The 12,756-nt window shown below is 57.6% G+C and overlaps 1 long non-coding RNA gene across 1 annotated transcript in view; it reads right to left on the bottom strand.

Moving 5' to 3' along the window:
• LOC135190905 (uncharacterized) overlaps nucleotides 1–12,756 on the bottom strand; it is a 614,761-nt gene that overhangs the window by 185,622 nt on the left and 416,383 nt on the right. The window lies entirely within an intron of this gene.

The following is a 12,756-nucleotide window of genomic DNA, read 5'->3' as shown; positions in this document are numbered from 1 at the left end:
GGGCAGCTTGCCAGGGCTGTCCTCCCACCAGGGGACCTGGGGGGGGGGGGGGGGGGAAACAAATGATCTCATGTGACAGTAACTGGGACAACAGCAGCTTAGCTGTGGGCGCTGCCAGAAGGGCTCCTGCTGAGCCCGAGGGATGCTGCTCCTGGATAAAGCTGCATTACCATCATTAATAATCATTAATAATCGAGGCTGTGCTTGGCAGAACAGCTCAAGCCACCCAGCACCTCTCCCCCAGAGCACCCTCTGGTCGTGGCAAGCACAGGCATGGTGTAATGTGCATTCCTGAGGTGATGAGTTGGCCTTTGGCAGAGCCTTGCATCACTAGGGTCTGGCTCTGCTCCTGGGTGGGGCTTTTAAGGCAGCCAGGACCCTTCCCTTCAGCCACCAGCTGCCAGCAAGCACATCACAGCTTTGTGCTTTGGGTGCTTTGGGGAGCTCTGAGGTTGTAGTGAGGTGAGAGTTGATCTCTTCTCCCTAGTAACGAGTGATAGGATGAGAGGAAATGGCCTCAGGTTGCACCAGGGGAGGTTTAGGTTGGATATTAGAAGAAGCTTCTTCACTCAAAGGCTTCTCAAAGCCTGGCACAGGTTGCTCAGGGAGGTGGTTGAATCCCCATCCCTGGAGGTGTTTCAAAGAGGCAGAGCTGTGGCTGAATTCCCATCCCTGGAGGTGTTTCAGAGAGGCAGAGATGTGGCTGAATCCCCATCCCTGGAGGTGTTTCAGAGAGGCAGAGATGTGGTTGAATCCCCATCCCTGGAGGTGTTTCAGAGAGGCAGAGTTGTGGTTGAATCCCCATCCCTGGAGGTGTTTCAAGGAGGCTGAGATGTGGCTGAATCCCCATCCCTGGAGGTGTTTCAGAGAGGCAGAGTTGTGGCTGAATCCCCATCCCTGGAGGTGTTTCAAGGAGGCTGAGATGTGGTGCTGAGGACCACGGTTTAGCTCCAGCCTTGGCAGGGTTAGAGAATGGTTGGACTGGATGAGCTGATAGGAGAGGAAATGGTCTGAGATTGTGCCAGGGGAGGGACAGGTTGGAGATAAGGGAAAATTTCCTTGCTGCAAGAGTGGTCAGGGCTTGGCAGAGGCTGCCCAGGGAGGTGGTTGAATCCCCATCCCTGGAGGTGTTTCAAAGAGGCAGAGATGTGGCTGAATCCCCATCCCTGGAGGTGTTTCAAAGAGGCAGAGATGTGGCTGAATCCCCATCCCTGGAGGTGTTTCAAAGAGGCAGAGATGTGGCTGAATCCCCATCCCTGGAGGTGTTTCAAAGAGGCAGAGATGTGGCTGAATCCCCATCCCTGGAGGTGTTTCAAAGAGGCAGAGATGTGGCTGAATCCCCATCCCTGGAGATGCCTCAAAGAGGCAGAGATGTGGTGCTGAGGACATGGCTTAGCTCCAGCCTTGGCAGAGTTAGAGAATGGTTGGACTGGATGAGCTGAAAGGGCCTTGCCAACCATGGAAACTGTGATCCCAAGGTGTAGTCAACCCTGCTCTAGCTGCAGATGTCCCTGCTGACTGCAGGGGGCTGGAGCAGACGACCTTGGAAGGTCCCTTCCCCCCCAAACCATTCCATGGTTTCATGATCTCAGGCTGTTGGTGCTCCGTGCTGGGAGGTGGGGAGGGATTGGTCCTCCTGCTCTTCCTGTGCTGCAAGGAGAGGCCAAGCAAGGAGGTCAGGCATGAAGCTCTCCCTGTTTGCTGCCAGCAGTGCTGCTTCTCTTAGGGCTTCCAGAATCACAGCATCCCAGAATGGCAGGGGCTGGAAGGGACCTCCAGAGCTCAGGCAGTCCAACCCCTGCCAGGGCAGGAGCACCCAGAGCAGATCACACAGCAACACAGCCAGGCAGCTCTGCAATATCTGCAGAGAGGGAGACTCCACAGCCCCCCTGGGCAGCCTGTGCCAGGCTCTGGCACCCTCACAGGGAAAAAATCCTCCTCATGTTTCCATGGAGCTTCCTCTGCCTCAGCTTCCACCACTGCCCCTGGTGCTGGCACTGGCATCCCCCAGCAGAGCCTGGCTCAGCCTCCTGCCACTCACCTGCACACATTGAGAACCATTGCTGAGGTCACCTCTCAGCTCCTCTGCTCCCAGCTCCCAGCCCCAGCTCCCTCAAGCTCTGCTCCTAACAGAGCTCTTCCATTCCCTTCATCCTCCCTGTGGCTCTGTGCTGGATTCTCTCCAGCAGTTCTGTGTCCCTCTTGAGCTGGGGGGGTGCAGAACTGAACCCAGTGCTCCAGATGCAGGCACAGCAGGGCAGAGCAGAGGGAACAAGAAGAGGGACAGGCATGAAGCCAGGCTGGGATGGGAAGGACCAATGGGAAAGTCCAGAGGCTGCAGCATCTCCCTCTGTGTCTCAGGATGCCTTTGAGGCAGGGAATTAGTTTTCCACTAAGCTCTTCAGTAATGAGAACACAGGAGGAGAGCAAGGGGAGACTGCTGGGCCTTTAATTGGAGAGGCTGAGAGGCTGGGGTCGTGGGAGCTGAGATTCAAACCCACAGGACATGGAGGGGATGATTTTCAGGAGGACCACCAAAGCCTCCTGCAGAGCCTCCAGTGCTTGAGCTCCTGCTTTGTCCCTTTTGTTTATCAGGACCTTCTCATCCTGCCACACCACAGGCTCAGCAGCCAAACATCATCTCAAATGCATCAGCCCCAGAGAGGAGCTTCATGGAGACTAAGAGAATCATCCCCTACTAGGACAATGAAGCTGGGGAAGGGTCTGGAGAACAGGGCTGAGGAGGAGCAGCTGAGGGAACTGGAGGTGTTCAGCCTGGAGAAGAGAAGGCTGAGGGGAGACCTTCTGGCTCTCTGCAACTCCCTGAAAGGCTGCAGTGAGGTGGGGGTTGGGCTCTGCTCCTGAGTCTCAGGTGATAGAAGGAGAGGAAATGGCCTGGAATTGTGCCAGGGGAGGGTTAGGTTGGAGAGGAGGAACAATTTCTCTGCTGCAAGAGTGGTGAGGGATTGGCAGAGGCTGCCCAGGGAGGTGGTGGAGTGCCCATGCCTGGGGGTGTTGAAGAAATCTGTGACCATGGCACTTGGGGCCATGGTTTAGTGGCCATGGTGGGGTTGGGTTGCTGGTTGGACTGGATGATCTCAGAGGCCTTTTCCAACCCAAACAGTTCTGTGCTTTTATGATTCTAAATCCTCCTGAAGGGAGTCATGGACATCCCACCTGCTGGCATTGCACTGAGCATCAGGATTTGCATCTGGGACCCTCTTCACAGGCCTTACATCAGTTTGAGACATCTTCAGCACCAGTGGGGTGACACAGCTGCTGGTTTCACAGAATCACACAGAGTCACAGCATGAACCAGCTTGGAAAAGGCCTCTAGGATCATCCAGTCCAACCTAGCACCTAACACCTCATTAACTAACCCATGGCACTAAGTGCCTCCTGCAGCCTCCTCTTAAACACCTCCAGGGATGGGGATTCCATCACCTCCCCAAGACCAATCCTCACCTGGCTACAACCTCCCTGCAGGTAGCTGCAGACAGCAGTGAGCTCTGCCCTGAGCCTCACAGGATCACAGAATGAAGCAGGTTGGAAAAGAACTCTGAGATCATTGAGTCCAACCTAGCACCCAACACCTCCTAACTAACCAACCCCTGGCACTAAGTGCCTCCTGCAGCCTCCTCCTAAACACCTCCAGGGACAACAACTCCACCACCTCCCTGGGCAGCCCATTCCATAATAAGTCTTCCACCAAACCTGTCACCTGCTAAGCCACAGGCTGGAGTCATCTCCCCAAGGTCTCTCCCATGCAGAGGAGTGGAGGGCCAGAGGCACTGCCACCCTCTGTCCTTGAAGGTTGATTTGGGCTGACAGACACAGAGACTGTCGGGGAAAGCTTCAGCGTCCCCCTGCTGGCTTTGGGCAGACAGCGTTTGTCTTGCTGGTGGCAGTGGCCAGGTGCCTGGCTGGTGATGGATGGAAGTGTCACCCGGGAGTTTCTGCACTGTCACAGCTGCTGGGGCTCTCGTGGGGTGGAAAATTTACAGAGGTGACTCCACTTCGAGCTGAACATCCTCCCAAGGGCACCAGGATCTGAGGCACAGAGATGAGCACAGGACCACAGAGTCACAGAACTAAGCAGGTTGGCAAAGAGCTCTGAGACCATCGAGTCCAACCTAGCACCTAACTCCTTCTCATTAACTAACCCATGGCACTAAGTGCCTCCTGCAGCCTCCTCTTAAACACCCCCAGGGATGGGGACTCCACCACCTCCCCAGGCAGCCCATTCCAATGCCAATCACTCTTGCTGGGAAGAGCTTCCTAACATCCAGCCTAGGGTCACAGAATCATGGAATCAGAGAGTCACAGAATGAACCTGGTTGGAAAAGACCTTCAAGATCATCAAGCCCAACCTAGCACCTAACTCCTCATTAGCTAACCCATGGCACTAAGTGCCTCAGGCAGCCTCCTCTAAAACACCCCCAAGAATGGGGACTCCATCACCTCCCCAAGACCAACCCCACCTGGCTACAGCCTCCCTTCAGGGAGCTGTAGAGAGCAATGAGCTCTGCCCTGAGCCTCCTAGAAGCACAGAATGAACCTGGTTGAAAGAGAGCTCTGAGATCATCGAGTCCAACCCAGCACCTAACACCTCCTCATTAGCTACCCCCTGGCACTGAGTGCCTCCTGCAGCCTCCTCCTAAACACCTCCAGGGATGGGCACTGCACCACCTCCCTGGGCAGCCCATTCCAGTGCCAATCACTCTCTCTGACAACAACTTCCTCCTCACATCCACCCACAACCTCCCCTGGCACAGCTTGAGACTGTGTCCCCTTCTTCTGTCCCTGGCTGCCTGGCAGCAGAGCCCAACCCCACCTGGCTACAGCCTCCCTGCAGGCAGCTGCAGACAGCAATGAGCTCTGCCCTGAGCCTCCTCTGCTGCAGGCTGCACCCTCCCAGCTCCCTCAGCCTCTCCTCACAGGGCTGTGCTCCAGGCCCCTCCCCAGCTTTGGAGCAGACAAGTTGGGAAAGAAATAGCAAAGAGACAAATTGACCTGAAGGTGTCCTTTGTCCACTTGGTAGGAGGACCTGATTTGTCCTTCATTCAAGCTGCTACCCTCCACCCAGGTGAGTGCTTCTGCTTTGCCCCTAGCCCCCAGCTCTGGATTTGAGCCTCTCAGCTTTCTTTCTTAGCACCCAAAGTCTTCAGCCTTCCTCCATGGAGTCACAGAATCCAAGAATGGAAGGGATCCAAAGCTGATCCAGTTCCAACCTCCCTGCCATGGGCAGAGACAGCTTCTACCAGCCCAGGTAGCTCAAGGCCTCATGCAGCCTGGCCTTGAACATCTCCAGGCAGGGAACATCCACAGCCTCCCTGGGCAACCTGTGCCAGTGCCTCCCCACCCTCACTCTGAAGAATTCCTTCCTCATCTCCAGGCTCAATCTGCCCTCCTCAAGCTGCAATCAACTCCCTCTCATCTTATCACTACCACTCCTACCAAAAAGTCCCTCTCCAGATTTCTTATAGACCCCTTTCAGTTACTGGAAGGCTCCAAACTCCATCATGAACCTCCTCAAGCCTCTCACTTGTGTTTCCCAAATTCCCCCATGGTGACAGAGTGTCCCCAGTGCCACCTGAGCATCCCCAGCCTGGGCAGTGCCAGGGGAACTGCAGGGTTGGGATGCCCACGGAAGCTGAGTACAACACAGGAGGGTTTGGAGCTGGTTCATTTTCAGCCCAAACGATTCCTCCTCTTGGAGAAACACCTAATGATCCATGGGGACCCAAACAGGGTTCTCCAGGCAGCCTTTCTCCTCGTTCTTTGCTGTTGGAAGCAAAAACAACAAGAGAAAAACAGAACCTCACAAGTGCCAGGGAGGAGCCCATTAGATCAGTGTCTCCTTAATGAGTCCATGGCCCCAGCAGAAATCTCTCTCTTTGATAGCAGAGGCAGCAACCAAGCTGAAGTGGCTTGAGAGAAGTCTGGAGGAGAAGGACTTGGGGGTGTCAGTTGATGACAACTCCCCCCAGGAGCCAGCACTGGTTGCTGGCAGCCCAGAGGCAGCTGTGTGCTGGCTGCAGCCAGAGCAGGGAGAGCAGCAGCACAGGGAGGGGATTCTGCCCCTCTGCTCTGCTCTAGCTCAGACCTCACCTGCTGCACTGCCTCCAATTCTGAAGCCCCCAGGACATGGAACTGTTGGAGAGGGTCCAGGGGAGGCCAAAAAGATGAGCAGAGGCTGAGAACCTCCCATACGGGGACAGGCTGGGAGAGTTGGAGCTGTTCAGCCTGGAGAAGAGAAGGCTGCAGGCAGACCTCAGAGCAGCCTTGCAGTGCCTGAAGGGGCTGCAGGAGAGCTGGGGAGGGACTTTGGGCAAGGGCTGGGAGCGGCAGGAAGAGGGACAATGGCTTTGAGCTGGGAGAGGGGAGAGAGAGAGTGGAGATGAGGAAGGAATGTTGAGAGTGAGGGTGGTGAGACCCTGGCACAGGTTGCCCAGGTTGTCCTCTCCCTGGAGGTGTTGAAGTGCAGCTTGGAGGAGGCCTTGAGCAGGCTGTGCTGGTGGGAGGTGTCCCTGCCTGTGTCGGGGGGGTGGGGGGGACGATTGGAACTGGCTGAGCTTTGAGGTCCTCTCTAACCCAAACCATTTTGTGATTCTATGACTCAGAGGTGAGTCTGCCGTGGGGTGGGAACCATCTCCCCCACTCTGCAGAGCTTTGTGGGGTGCAGGGGAGCTCCCAGGCTACCTCACCAGGTTTTGGGGGTTGATCCCTTTACTGAGTGCTTCCCACCCGTGGATGCCTGGAGCTGCCTGGCTCTTTTAGGCAGCACAGCAGCCAGCTGGGGTGGGGTGGGGTGGGGTTGGTCGGTCCACACCACAGCTCTGTAGGCTCAGGGATGCTCTGTAGGCTCAGGGATGCTAACGACATCCAGATGCTCTCCAGCATAGAACAACCTCAACGCGGTTAGAAAGACAACGTGGTTAGAAAGACAACGTGGTTAGAAAGACAACGTGGTTAGAAAGACTACATGGTTAGAAAGACAACGTGGTTAGAAAGACCCCCACCCCCCCCCCCCCCGCAAGGAAATCCCAGGCTGGAGCCAGCAGGCAGCGCTGAGCTGCTGGTGGCAGCGATGCTCACCCGGACGGGCTGAGCCGTGGCATCAAGGAGGGTCTTGGGGGGGGGAGGGGTGGTGGGGGTGGGGGTAGCAGACCCCAGGTCCCAGCCCTGGGGCTGCGGCAGCGCTGCTGAGCCCCCACGTGGGCCAGGCGAGCAGATTTTCGCTTAGCTGCCTGGGCTATATTTAGCTGCCTGTAAAAGGGGTTAGCGAGCAGCGCCGGAGCCAGCGGCACAGCTAAGAATGTCAACGCCAAAGCAGCCAGGGATAAAAAAAGCCCAGCCTGGGCTCTGGCAGCTTTGCACAAATCCCTTCACGCTGCTGGAGGTGCAGGCAGGAGGCAGGGCTGTGGGCATCACTCCCCCCTCCCCCCCGTGGTGGCGCTGGGTGATGGTTTCCTTGCCTCTGCTCAGGGTTAGAGAGGGTTGCCTGTGGCTGTTTGGGGCTGGGTTGGATTGGATCAGCAATGGTGTGGCCGGCAGGAGCAGAGCAGGAGTTGTCTCCCTGTGCTGGGCACCGGGGAGGTTGCACTTTAAGTGCTGGGGTGAGTTTTGGGATCCTCAGTCCCAGAAGGGCAAGGAAGCTGGGGAAGGGTCTGGAGAACAGGGCTGGGGAGGAGCAGCTGAGGGAGCTGGGGGTGTTCAGCCTGGAAAAGAGGAGGCTGAGGGCAGAGCTCGTTGCTCTGATAGAGTCATAGGATCATAGAATCATAGGATCAAGCAGGCTCGAAGAGAGCTCCAAGCTCATCCAGTCCAACCTAGCACCCAGCCCTATCCAATCTACCAGCCCATGGCACTGAGTCTCTATAGCTCCCTGAAAGGAGGCTGCAGTGAGCTGGGGGTTGGGCTCTTCTGCCAAAGGATAAGTGATAGGATGAGAGGAAATGGCCTCAAGTTGCCCCAGGGCAGGTTTAGGTTGGAGATGAGGAATAATTTCTTCCCCTTGAGGACTGTCAAAGCCTGTCCCAGGCTGCTCAGGGCAGTGGTGGAGTCCTCATCCCTGGAGCAGTTCCAGAGCTGTGTAGTTGTGGTGCTGAGGGCCATGGTTTAGTGGTGCCCTGGCAGTGCTGTGTTAAGGTTGGACTCTTCAAGGCCTCCTCCAGCCACAATGAGTCTTTGGTTCTAAGATTCTGTGACCTTGGCACCCAGGCAGGTAAGGAGGCTCTGCCACGGGGAGAACAGAGCCTGGCATCTGGTGGGTTGGGTTCAGTCTGAGGGCTTTGGGGGCAGACAGTCCCCTCCACGGGCAAGGGACAGTGGCAGGCAGCAGGGACAGCAGTAGGCAGGAGGGGCAGTGGCAGACAGGAGGGGCAATAGCAGGCAGAAGGGACAGAGGTAGGCAGCAGGGACACTGGCAGGCAGGAGAGGCAGTAGCAGGCAGCAGGGACAGTGGCAGGCAGCAGGGGCAGCGGCAGGCAGCAGGTACAAGCAGTAGGCAGGAGGGACACTGGCAGACAGGAGGGGCAGTGGCAGGCAGCAGGGACAGTGGCAGGCAGGAGGGGCAGTGGCAGGCAGGAGGGGCAGTAGCAGGCAGCAGGGGCAGCAGCAGGCAGCAGGGACAGCAGTAGGCAGGAGGGACAGTAGCAGGCAGCAGGGACAGTGGCAGGCAGGAGGAACAGTGGCAGGCAGGAGGAACAGTGTCAGGCAGCAGGGGCAGTGGCAGGCAGCAGGGACAGCAGTAGGCAGGAGGGACAGTGGCAGGCAGGAGGGGCAGTGGCAGGCAGGAGGGACAGTGACAGGCAGCAGGGACAGCAGTAGGCAGGAGGGGCAGTGGCAGGCAGGAGGGGCAATAGCAGGCAGGAGGGACAGTGGCAGGCAGCAGGGACACTGGCAGGCAGGAGAGGCAGTAGCAGGCAGCAGGGACAGTGACAGGCAGCAGGGACAGCAGTAGGCAGGAGGGACAGTGGCAGGCAGCAGGGGCAGTGGCAGGCAGGAGGAACAGTGGCAGGCAGCAAGGACAGCGGCAGGCAGCAGGGGCAGTGGCAGGCAGCAGGGACAAACAGCCTGGTCCCCAGTGCCAGGAAGTGTTCCCGATGCTCCCTGCATCCTCACCCAGGCCCCTGGAAGTCACTGGAGCACGAACCCCAGATCTGAGCACTTCTCCTTGCCCACGAAGACATCTTTGTGGGACGCTTCCCTTCTGCTCAGGTGACTCAAACACCTTCTTTTTTCCCCAGTGCTCACCTCACTGCTCTGATCTGGTCTCTTAAATAAGAGCTGGGCACATCCCACCACATCCCAGCTCTTCCCACACCCTCCTTGTGCTGCTCTGAGCTTTTCTAAGCTGCTCTGCCCTTGCCTGCACTCACCTCTTGCCTGTGCACACCCAGCTGCTGCCCCACAGCCAGGGAAGGTGACAACACTTAGGGAAGATGCTTTCCAGACCTGCAGCTGTGTTGTCTCAGAAATCATTTGCATGTTCTGCTTGTCCTTTGGGGCAGGCAAGGAATATTTTGATGGCTGAGCCTCAAGAACCCCCTTAAAGCCATTCCATGGGCACCACATTTCACTGGGGGGACCACAGTGTCTGTGATTAAATGGCAGTAGGCTGAGCCCCAAGCTGTAGCTGCAGCTGGCTGCATGCTCCACCACACTTTGGGATCAGGAAAGAGCTTTCCCTGCTGCAAGCAGACAAACAAACCATCGTTTGGGTTGAATTTCCCTGTTCTTCTGGCAACAGCGAAGTTGCAGGTGAGTTGCAAAGCCCTGGAGTGGCTTACTGCAGGTATTTGAGCTGCTGGACCTCCAGAAGTAGGAAGAGGAGCTCATGTGCTGAGCCCCATGGTGGAAGAGATGCTCTGGGCTGTGTGTGCCCAGCACGGCGAGGGGAAAACCTCCACCACCTCCATCACATCGTGCCCGGAGGTGCTGCATCACCCAGGTGCCCTGCAAAGGATGGTGCAGCAAGCTGGGATCCAGATGGCAGAGTCCCCAGAGCACAGAGGACATCGGGAAGGACATTCCTGTCTGCTGTGACCTTAACAGCTCCTGTTGAGGCAGCAGGGAGGCGTCCAGACTTTGGGCTCAGCGTGATGCTGCGCCCTGCCTGGTGACAAATTGCCTCCCTGGCAGGTGTGTGCTGGTGTTTTCCCTCTTGTTTGAGCTCCTCCGGGCAACAAGAGGCTCTCTCTCTGCCTTTGGCCTCCAGGATGTCAGGGGCAGGATGGTTTTCCTCAAGGGCTGAGCATGATCCATCCCACGGGAGCACCTCTGCTGCTCGGGAGCTGATCTCCCGTATGCAGGCACGGCCCCGGGGCCACGTCGTGCCCAGGCTCATGGAAAGTGCCTGGCCCCAGCCAGGGAACAACCTGCAGGTCCCCAAACCCTGTGACCCGCGTCCCAGAATAGCACCTTAAGGCAGGGACTGACGCAGCCTGGGGTGAGCTGAGCTCAGGAATAGCCTTTCCTCCACGTCACCTCCGTACCCAGCCAGGAATCAGGAGCTAAACGGGACTGGAAATTAGGAAGATGCATCTAAAAGGGGAACAGTGAAGTGCTGCTCTGCCTCGGGGGTGACTTTTCACCCAGATCAGAGCCTGCAGCACTGGGCAGGGGGGGTAAAAAAGCAGCTCTGCCCCTCCCGTGCCTGCAGCACTTGTGACAGCTCCAGGTCCGGTGGCTTTTCGTGACCTTCCTGCACAAGTGGGACAAAGCAGCTCAGCAGAAGTGGGACAATAGACTCTCTCCAACCCTTTTCCTCCCTATTCTGGAGGAATAGGAAGGAAAAGGAGGTTTCAAGGAGAAAATGGGATTTTAAACAGGTGGCAGAGCAGGAATTGTTCTGACCACGTCCTTGTTGGCTTCACCTCCCTGTTGGGTAAAGCAGAGGCTGCCCTGATGCTCAGGAGGGCACAGGCAGAATACTTTAGGTCCTGCATCAGCTCACTCTATTGGGACCACTCTAGGAAGAGGATCCCAATGTCTGCAAAGCCCAGCAGCAGGCATGGGAAGAGCAGGGCAAAGCTCCTGTGTCAGCACAGCACCGAGCACCAGGGTACAGCCCAGCACCAGCACCCAGCTGGTGCTGCCTGGCAAGGGACAGGGTTTTCCCTCCCAGCTGCCGTGTTGCTGTGGTTCTGCATCCCTGGGGATTGTCCCAAGAGCTTTGTGAGCCTCGAGTAGGAGTTTGAGCTCCTGATGCTCACCGTGTCCTGGATGCTGCCAGGTTTGGAGAGGTTATTCCGTGCCAGTAACACGCTGGCTTGGAGAGGTGGCAGCAGTGAACTGGTTGAGCGTGGAAGGACTTTGCAGCCCTCTTGGTGCCTCACTGTACCCAGCTGTCCCCCCAAAACACCAGCCTGGCAGAGGGTGGAAATGGGGACAGCGCCGTAGCTCTCCCAGGGCAGAGCATCCCTCGGAGGCACCCAGCAGCTGGAGGAAGGGAGACTCCTCCCCAAGATGCTCCATCAGGACGCTCTCCAACCACCCCGCGCTTCCCTTCCCTCCCTCCCTGTCTCCCCAGCCTCTCCTCCCCTGCTCCCACCCGTCTGTTGGCGCAGAGGGCTGGCAGCCACCCCCCTCGCCAGTGTCACATCCGATCAGGTGCCAGGCAGGATAAACATCTCGGATGCTCGGCCCGAGACTGCTCCGGAGAGGAGAGACAGTCAAGGAGAAAAAGGAGCGTGAGGAGCTAAAAATAGCAGCTGCTGAAGGCTCCCTCCCCGCCGGGCGTGCGGGAGCTGCCAGCCGCCCATCAGCACGCCTGAGCGGGCAGGCAGCAGCAGTGTCCCTGCCGCCGGCTGCCGGAGGCAGGCACCGGGCTGAGACCAGCCGAGGGTGATGGATTCTCAGCCCCCTTCGGTGGGTCTTGGCCTTCTACAACCTCGGTGTAGGTTGTGGAAGGTGAAACCTTCGTCGGGATGCAGCCTGCTTGCCCGGCCCTGGGGGGCATCCACCTTGAGAGGCAGGAAAGGGGCATTTTGGAGCCTCTCACCAGTGCCAGGGTGTTTGCCAGCTGCAGATGCAGGCAGGAGCACCAGTGGCAGCCAGGGGAGGTGGAGTATGGATCATGTGAGCAGATTTGAGATGATTTTCATTCATGCTCAAGGAGAATTTGTTCATCGTGGCCTCTGCCCTCCCTCCTTCTGCAGGCTGTAGGAGGCCAAGACCCTCTACAACCTCCTACACCATGCCTCAGGGTCAGGCACATCCAAATTTGCCTTGCAAGGGTCAGCAGAGCATCTCCCTCCCAGGGTCAGCAGCTTCTGCTGAGCATATCTCAGCCACTGGCTTCTCCTCATGACACACAAAGCCTGGATGGTGCTGAGCTCCCCAGCGAAGGGGCAGGATGGGTACCTTGCTCTGGGTGCTGAGCATCTGCAGGGAAGGTGGCCAGAGACAGCAGATTGGGGATGTGCTCCCAGTTCCACTCCTGCTGGGAAGAGCTTCCCAGTACAGGGCCATGGGAGCAGGGATTCCATGGTCTGGGTGCAACCTGCCTCACCAGCCCTGGGGACATCCTTCCAGAGAGCCAGGAGGGGACATTTCAGGGCCTCTCACCAGTACCAGGGTGCTTCTCAGGGGCAGATGCAGGCAGGAGCACCAGTGGCAGCCCAGGGAGGGAGGATATGGATCCTGTGGGCAGGTTTGAGTTGCTTTTCCTTCATGCTCAAGGAGACTTTGTTCATCACAGCCTCTGCCCTCTCTCCTCCTCCTCCTGAGCCAGCTCAGGGGTGCAGCCCT

Source organism: Pogoniulus pusillus, chromosome 37, assembly GCF_015220805.1.
Source record: "Pogoniulus pusillus isolate bPogPus1 chromosome 37, bPogPus1.pri, whole genome shotgun sequence".
NCBI classification, from domain to species: Eukaryota; Metazoa; Chordata; class Aves; order Piciformes; family Lybiidae; genus Pogoniulus; species Pogoniulus pusillus.
Note: the sequence above shows the minus strand (reverse complement) of the source record. Positions and strands in the feature narration are given on the sequence as shown.